Consider the following 9283-nt stretch of genomic DNA (forward strand, 5'->3'; position numbering starts at 1 on the left):
GGCAACGATCACACCTTAAAACAAACTGATGAGCATCCTTGAACAAAGTAGGCCAGAAAAAACTTGCTTACAGAATACGAGCTGCCGTCTTCTCACCTCCATAGTGTCCACCATAAACCGTGGAATGGCAGTCTCGTAATATCCCCTCCGTCTCACAGAACGGGATACATCTCCTGATGATCTGATCAGCTCCCTGTCTAAACAAATATGGTTCATCCCACATATACCACTTCACCTCATGCAGAAACTTCTTCTTTTGAGCGGATGTCAAATTAAGCGGCATTATATTGCTGACAAGATAGTTTACAATATCTGCAAACCATGGTTCTTCCTCCTGAATTGCAAACAACTGCTCATCCGGAAAAGATTCATTGATTAACGTCCTATCTTGTAAAGTAGAATCGGGATTCTCCAACCTAGAGAGATGGTCAGCTACTTGATTCTCAGTACCTTTTCTATCTTTGATCTCTAACTCAAATTATTGAAGTAAAAGCACCCAACGAATGAGTCTCGGCTTTGAATCCTTCTTAGAAACCAGATAGCGAATAGCTGCATGATCAGTGAATACTGTCACTTTCGTACCAAGCAGATAAGATCGAAATTTCTCAAAGCCAAAGACTATAGCCAAAAGTTCCTTCTCAGTAGTGGTGTAGTTCAATTGGGCCCCATTTAAAGTCTTACTCGCATAGTAGACCACATGGAAGAGATTTTTCTTGCGCTGTCCCAGAACTGCACCTACCGCATAGTCACTCGCATCACACATCATCTCAAACGGTTCTGTCCAATCTGGTGCTGTAATAACTGGTGTCGTGATCAAATTCTCCTTGAGAGTCTCGAATGCTGCCAAACATTCATCATCAAATTTGAAAGGCACATCTTTCTCAAGTAAATTGCACAACGGCTTAGATATCTTTGAAAAGTCCTTGATGAATCGCCGATAAAAACCCGCATGACCGAGAAAACTACGGATTCCTTTCACCGAATTAGGTGGGGGAAGATTTTCAATGACTCCCACCTTGGCCTTGTCCACCTCCAGACCTTTGCTAGAGACCTTATGCCCAAGGATAATGCCTTCACGCACCATAAAATGACATTTCTCCCAATTAAGCACCAAATTAGTTTCCACGCATCTTTTGAGTACGGCGCGCAGATTATTCAAACATTCATCATATGAGTGTCCAAAGACGGAGAAGTCATCCATGAACACTTCGACATTATTTCCAATCATGTCAGAGAATATAGCCATCATACATCTCTGAAAGGTGGCCGGGGCGCCACATAACCCAAACGAAACTCTACGAAAAGCAAATGTGCCAAATGGACAAGTGAAGGTAGTCTTTTCCTGATCCTCTGGTGCAATACAAATCTGATTATACCCGGAATAACCATCCAGAAGACAAAAATACTCATGTCCCGCCAATCTGTCAAGCATTTGATCAATGAATGGGAGAGGGAAGTGATCCTTCCTTGTGGCTTTGTTCAATTTTCTATAATCCATGCATACTCTCCATCCTGTAACTGTTCGAGTAGGGATGAGCTCATTCTTTTCATTTACGACCACAGTGATACCTCCTTTCTTAGGTACACATTGCACGGGGCTCACCCACGAGCTGTCAGAAATAGGATAAATGATGCCGGCATCTAGCCATTTCAGAATTTCTTTCTTCACCACCTCCTTCATGATCGGGTTCAGTCTTCGCTGTTGTTCCACAGTTGGCTTACTACCTTCCTCTAACAGAATTTTATGCATACAATATGAAGGACTTATCCCCTTGATTTCTGCTATGGTCCATCCTATAGCCGATTTGAATTCTCTCAAAATCCTTAAGAGCTTGTCTTCCTCACTACCTGAAAGGTCAGCTGAAATAATAACAGGTAACGTAGATGAATCACCTAAAAAAGCATACCTCAAGTGTTCAGGTAATGGTTTGAGCTCCAAGGTAGGTGCTTCCTCTATTGATGGTTTGAGCTTCCCTTCAGCATTCTTAAGGTCAGAAGTACCAAGAGATTCAAATGGTATGTCGAGCTTTCGCTTCCATTGAGAAGCGTTCAGATATTGTAATTGCTCGTTGCTATCTTCATCATCACTGTCAAAATCCCCCACTAAGGCCTTTTCCAATGCATCAGACATTAGCATGTGATCGAGTTCCGAAGTAACCGCAGAATCAATCACATCCACTTTTAAGCACTCCTCATCTTCTGTAGGGAATTTCATTGCCTTGAATACGTTGAAGGTCACATCCTGATCTTGGACCCGCATAGTAAGTTCCCCTTTTTGCACATCTATCAGGGTACGGCCAGTAGCCAAGAAAGGCCTCTCCAAGATTATGGGAATCTTCTTATCTTCCTCAAAATCCAGAATAACAAAATCTGCAGGAAAGAAGAGCTTATCCACCTTGACGAGCACATCCTCAACTATGCCCCTTGGGTAAGTAATGGAACGGTCCGCCAATTGTAGCGACATGTATGTGGGTTTTGGATCAGGCAGATCCAGCTTTTTAAAGATCGACAACGACATCAGATTAATGCTTGCTCCCAAATCACAAAGGCACTTGTCAAAAGTTAGATTGCCAATGGTGCAAGGAATGGTGAAGCTTCCTGGATCTTTCAGTTTTGGTGGTAACTTTTGTTGCAGAACCGCGCTGCATTCTTCCATGAGAGCAACGGTTTCAAGGTCATCCAGTTTCACCTTCCTTGAAAGAATAGTCTTCATAAACTTCGCATAACTAGGCATTTGTTCCAGCGCCTCAGCGAAAGGTATATTGATGTGAAGTTTCTTGAACACCTTCAGAAACTTCCCGAACTGTCTATCCAGCTTTTGTTGCTGCAATCTCTTAGGAAAAGGTGGTGGAGGATAGAGCTGTTTCTCCCCTGTATTAGCCTCAGGCAGAGTGTGTTCAACAGTAGTCTTCTTTGGTTCCGCCACTTTCTCCTTTTGCTTAGATTCTTCATCTCTAACTTCAGCTTCGACTTCTTTTGCCTTTTCAGCATCAGCTACTTTTCCAGACCTTAAGGTAATAGCCTTGACTTGCTCTTTAGCTTCCTTCCTGCCTGGTACTTCCGTGTCACTGGGAAGAGTGCCAGGTTGACGATTGAGCACTGCATTGGCTAATTGACCGATTTGATTTTCCAAGGTCTTGATAGAAACTGCCTGACTCTTGCACAACAGCTTAAGTTCCTCAAAATCAGCACTAGTAGGTGCAGCTGCACTTCCCTGTTGAGGATATGATTGCCTTGTAGCATACTGCTGTGGTTGCTGGAATCCAGGTGGGTTAAACTGTTTACTTACTCCTTGCTGATATGTTGGCTGAATAGCATTCTGATTATTCCACCAGCTGAAATTTGGATGATTTCTGTTGTTAGGATGATAGGTCGCTGGCACAGGCTGCTGTTGTCGCTGATAATTATTCACATACTGAACAGATTCGTTGACAAGAGAACACTGATCCGTAGCATGAGAACCTGCACAAAGCTCACAAACCATAGCTATTTGATTAACTCCATACGTAGCCAAAGAATCAACCTTCATTGATAGTGCTTGGAGCTGGGCTGCAATAGCGGTGGCTGCATCAACTTCCAGAATACCTGCTACCTTGCCTGACGTCATCCTCTGAGTTGGGTTTTGATTCTCATTTGCAGCCATCGTCTCGATAAGATTATACGCCTCAGTATAGCTTTTAGCCCATAAGGCGCCTCCAGCTGCTGCATCGAGCATGGGCCGAGATTGGGCCCCCAAACCATTATAAAAACCAGTGATTACCATCCAATCCGGTATTCCATGATGTGGACATTTTCTCAACATTTCCTTGTAGCGTTCCCAAGCCTCGCATATAGATTCTGTAGGTTGCTGCGCAAACTGAGTAAAAGCACTCCTCATAGCAGCAGTCTTTGCCATTGGATAAAACTTCACCAGAAACTTTTGCGCAAGATCTTGCCACGTAGTGATGGACCCAGCTGGTTCAGAATGTAACCAGTCTTTAGCTTTATCCCTCAGTGAGAATGGGAAAAGCCTCAACTTGATAACCTCATCAGTCACGCCATTATACTTAAAAGTGTTGCAGATCTCGACAAAATTCCTTATGTGCATGTTGGGGTCTTCAGTTGCCGCTCCTCCAAAAGAAACAGAATTCTGCACCATCTGAATAGTGCCCGGCTTGATTTCAAAGGTGTTAGCTTGAATAGCCGGATGAAGGATGCTTGACTGAATGTCATCAATTTTAGGCCGAGAAAAATCCATAAGAGCTGGATCAGCTTGAACAATACGATCTCCCATGTTTACTGGTTCTTTCTGCTCAGTTCCTGAATCCGAATCCTCAAAATCTAACTTCTCCGGAGTATCAAGAACTTCGTCTTTCTCCTCAGCTGTATCTAAGGTCCTCTTGCGAGCACGAGAACGAGTTTGCATAAACGCTTGCTAAAGTACCTGAAACACAACCGAAAAGAGTAATTAACTACTACGTCCTAATCACTGAGTCCTAATGACCAATGATGGTAAGTACATAAACTAAACAAATACGCCGAGTCCCCGGCAGCGGTGCCAAAAACTTGTTAGGGCGAAAACATGCACTAATATTCATGCAAGTATACGCGTTCGCAAGTAATATAGAATACTTTCTAGTTCGTTCCCTCAGAGACTCAGACTAAGTTATTGTCTAATTAAACTCACTCACCAATGTATGACTACTTCTCAATGTTAAGATAATAACACTTAAAATTGTTGATTAAATATTAACTATAATTAACTACTTAATTAACCACTTAACTAACACTTCAATTTATCAATAATAAAACACTCATGAGATCACAACTTCATTATTACTTCCTTCTATAGCCATTGTTATTACCTTTAGCATGTGACAGTGATGACATTAATCGAATAACACGAAACTGATAAAAGCCAACTTTCATTGTACTAATACCATTCTACCAAGCATCCACAATTAAGATAGAAGTTGAATAGTCATCAATCATGTTGAGTTCCTATATGTCTACAGAAATTGACAACACAACGATTTAAGCACAAGTTATCCCTTTTGATTACATAGGGCAAATAAAACTGTTAGAGTTACCCACTAATCATGCACAACGTACATGAACCTATGCTAGCATGGCAAGTTCTAAATCTCAAGATCCACCGTCGCTTCACAAGAGATTAACACCCTATCTTATATGTTCGCGACGCATATAAGATGAATACGCACAACCAATACTAGATATCATGCAATCATCACACACTAAAGTATTAAACAATTAACTAAAGAATTCCATAATAAATCCGTTGCAACCCCATGATCACGATTAGCCCATAATAGAACTTATCGCCATCATGGGTTCATATGAAATCATGATAAACAACACAAGAAAATAATAACTAAACTAATTATATTAAAACAGAGTACGTCACAAGAGTAAATAAGTCAAAGCAAGAAAACTAGCATCCAACGTTACAACGAAACAAGAATCATAAGAAAATATGCTTCCTCTTCGCTGCAGTGTGCTAAATCGGTCTTCTTCCTTATCTCCTTCGCTTCTTGCGCCAAACACAATCTAAAACATAATCTCCTTCTTATTCTCTATGAAAACGTCTCAAATCTACTTATATAATAGTCCCATAAAACTCAGATTACATAGAAGTTGGAAGCCAAACAGAAGTAGAAGTCTAAAATAATTCAGCTTTTTCCCCGACCCTGCGCGGCCGCTCAGCATTTCTGCGCGGGCGCGCAAGGCTGCTGCGCGGCCGCTCAGCATTGCTGCGCGGGCGCGCAGGACCCTACTGGAAAAATTCCAGGTTTGCTCCGTTTCTTCGCCGTAATCTGCCCGTTCTTTTCCTCTCGCAATGGTGAATACATGCCAAGGCTTATTCTTGATGATTCCTCCTCCGAAATGCAACTAATACCCTGAAATGCATAAACACTAGAAAAACGCATCAAATACATAAAATACTTGATTTCAAGACACCAATTTAAGCCATTTTAAGACGTTCTAAGTGGTATAAAATGCCACTTATCAAATATGCAGATAAAACAAAGTCTAATTATGTCTAAAAGCTCCTCAAATCAATATATGGTCAAATCTTCTATATCTCTATCTAATAGTGTATGTTGCCTCTTTTGTACAGTAACTTGCCCCATTTTAAGTTTTTGTCCTAAATGTTCAGCTTTATTGCAAAAATGTCACTCCATAAGTGTGACAAAAGTGCTAGTAATACATATCACGTGAGGGCTGTACTTTTTTATTTTAAAATAATGATGCTTCTTTCCGATGTCGAGTTCTCTACCTCTTCGACATCGGGAACCCGCATACACAGTTTTGCAAAATTCAAATTTAAAAGTTTTCAAAAGTTCAAATTTAAATTAAAGTATATACACAAATGATGTATTTCACTATATAAGTCACTTCTTAAACTGTCTTTGTCTTCTCTATGCGATTTGTATTGCATTTATTCATATATCTTGCTATTCTTATTGTTACTTTAGTCATACTATATTATATATCAATTATTAATGAGTTTGTTCAAATTCTAATTGCAATATGAAGTTGGTTGAATACCTGTTTGTTGAATTTTCCAAGATAAGAGGATGGATATATTTGTAAATTTCTCATCCTTTTTATATGTTTGTTACTGTACATTCTGATGCATTCTTTAGCTACCAATTTCACATACTGATAACTCCTAGTAGCGGGGCTTCTCCTTCGAGCTTGGGAGTGGTCCGGCTCCTGGACCTGGGTACTAGTAGAGGGTCTTCCAGAAGTATGTTTTTCTGCACTTGCCATTATTTCAAAAGTACCAACAACAACTAACCAAAATTTTCAACTAACATTATCGATCTATGGTTGCTTTTAAAAATAACGAAAATCTTCCAGAACAACAAAAAATAACTTTCTGGGACTAATTCCAACAACTTTCTAGGACTAGTTAATAATATAGTAGGATGAGTGTAGCTGGGTCTTAGAATACAAAGGTAACATGCGAACAAAGCAAATTTGGGGTTCTAAAACAATCAAAACTATCAATAGCACCCACAAATGTGGCCTAAATCAAATAAACAGAGCTCACACAAATGTGGCCTAAAATAACGAGCACACACAAACATGGCTTAAATAAACATCATTCATAGTTATGAGAGAGTTTGGTTGTTTGGGTTCTTACAGGTTAAAGAAATGGACTCTTTTAAGAGTTTGCTGATGAAGGTGAATCCAGGGGCCCCGAGACCCAAGGATGGAGAGCCCCTCCTTCTAGCACCAAATGATAACTCCTGGTGGTGGGGCTGCTCCTTCGACGCAGTGCCTGAATCCTTCACCGCGGTAGTGGTGTAGCTATCGTGGGGTTCCTATAAAATAACACCGGAAGGGGAGTTTGGGTCTTGCGGCACCTCCGGTGTGAGAGTAAGAACTCGCTTTTGGGGAAGATGAAGATAGATGGGGATGCAAGGTGACTGTGTGTGAATATGAGTATAAGAGAGTTATTAACCAAAAAACCTTTCCTCCTTGGGCTATTTATAGCCCAATGATAGTGTTTTGAGGTTGGTACCTTTGAATCGTAGTCGTTATTTCTAGGAGCGGAGGACACTTGGCTGGGGTAGATGCCTTACACGTGTCAGGGTGGGAATGGTTAAGGAATGTTTTAAGGATATCCTAGCATGTGCCCTGGTTTTCTCATGATTGATAAATGATAGCTGCCCCTATGGTATGTTTGGTCACGTGCTAGGAGTCCGGACCCAGTTCTTCTAGGAGCCATATGTACTATCATGTGCCCCCCACTCTCTTATGCATATTTTTTGGATGGGGGAGTAAGGCCGATATTGTTTGTAGTTTTTATCTTATGAGAAGGAATTTGAGCTCTTCTTGCCCCCCAGTCCAGGTTGTGTTGAGGTAGGCCAATCTGGACTAATGTAGATTGTCTTTAGAAGAAGTTTGAGCTTTCCTTGCCCCCAAGTCTGGATTGTGTTTAGGTAGGCCAATCCGGACTAATGTAGATTGTCTTTAGAAGAATTTGAGCTCTTCTTACCCCCCAGTCCGGATTTTATTGAGGTAGGCCAATCCGGACTAAGGTAGATTTTCTTTAGAAGAATTTGAGATTTCCTTGCCCCCAGTCTGGGTTATGTTAAGGTAGGCTGATCCGAACTAATGTAGATTGTCTTTAGAAGAAATTGAAGCTTTTCTTACCCCCAGTCCTTATTGTGTTTAGGTAGGCCAATTCGGACTAATGTAGATTGTCTTTAGGAGAATTTGAGCTCTCCTTACCCCAGTCCGGATTGTGTTGAGGTAGGCCAATCCAGGCTAAGGTAGATTGTCTTTAGAAGGATTTGAGCTTTTCTTACCCCCAGTCTGGATTATGTTGAGGTAGGCCAATCCTGACTAAGGTAGATTGTCTTTAGGAGAATTTGAGCTATCCTAGCCCCCAAGTCCGGATTATGTTGAGATTAGGGAGTCCGGACTGGAAGTTGAAACGATTTTTAGATTTTCCCCCAATGATTTGAATTTTTACAGCTATCTTTTTTGAAAAGACGTGTTGTATTTATGATTTCCATTTATTACTGTGTATATATATAACTATATATATGTATCTTCCGTTTGAACGGCCTAGATTGCGCCACGTGGGCTGGGCTCTTAAGATTCACGGTGCCTATAAAAGGCCCTCCCCCTCTACGCTTTTCATTTTTACGTCTCTTCTCTAAAATTTTCTTTTAGCCTCTTCTTCTTTTTGCTTTTGCTGGTTTCTCTAAGAGGCTTCAAATACTAATTTGAAGAGTTCATCGCTGCGTCGATCTCATATTTTATTTGTCCTTCATTCTTGTAAGATTCTTCTACTTTTCTTGTGCTTTTCTTTTCTTCTTCTGTTGTTGTATTGTTGTATCATTGCTATCTGTTTGATTATAATGTTTTTGGTTTTGTTTGTGGTTTTTTGTGTTTATTGTTGTGTACATATGTATGTATAGGTTTCTTGTATATGTTTTGGAGTTCGATTTTGGTTTAGGGTGTTTCTATTTTTAGGGTTTTGTAGGTGAGTCCAGACTTTAGTTAGTAGTTCGGACTCATGGTTTTGTGTTTGGATTTTTTTTATTTTTGTAGTTTCTAGTTGTGTCCGGGTTAAAGACCCGAGTCTGGATTCTTATGTTTGTTGGTTTTGTATTTGAGTCCAGACTTGTAAACATAGTCTAGACTTTGTTGTTGTAGGTTTGGCTGATATGGTTTTTGGGTTGCTGGGAGTAGTTTGTGTCTGTGGGTCTATGTTCCCGGACTGGTGGCTTATAATTTAATAAAATTGAATATAGGGTAGTCC

The 9283-nt window shown here is 40.6% G+C and overlaps 1 non-coding gene across 1 annotated transcript; it reads left to right on the plus strand.

The window, feature by feature from the left end:
• The first annotated feature begins 3773 nt into the window (after positions 1-3773).
• LOC141687994 (small nucleolar RNA R71) lies at positions 3774-3880 on the plus strand. The gene has a single exon (XR_012561465.1). It is a non-coding gene; the product is annotated as a small nucleolar RNA R71 (small nucleolar RNA).
• The last annotated feature ends 5403 nt before the right edge of the window (positions 3881-9283 follow it).

This window comes from Apium graveolens, chromosome 9 (genome assembly GCF_009905375.1).
Source record: "Apium graveolens cultivar Ventura chromosome 9, ASM990537v1, whole genome shotgun sequence".
Taxonomy (NCBI): Eukaryota; Viridiplantae; Streptophyta; class Magnoliopsida; order Apiales; family Apiaceae; genus Apium; species Apium graveolens.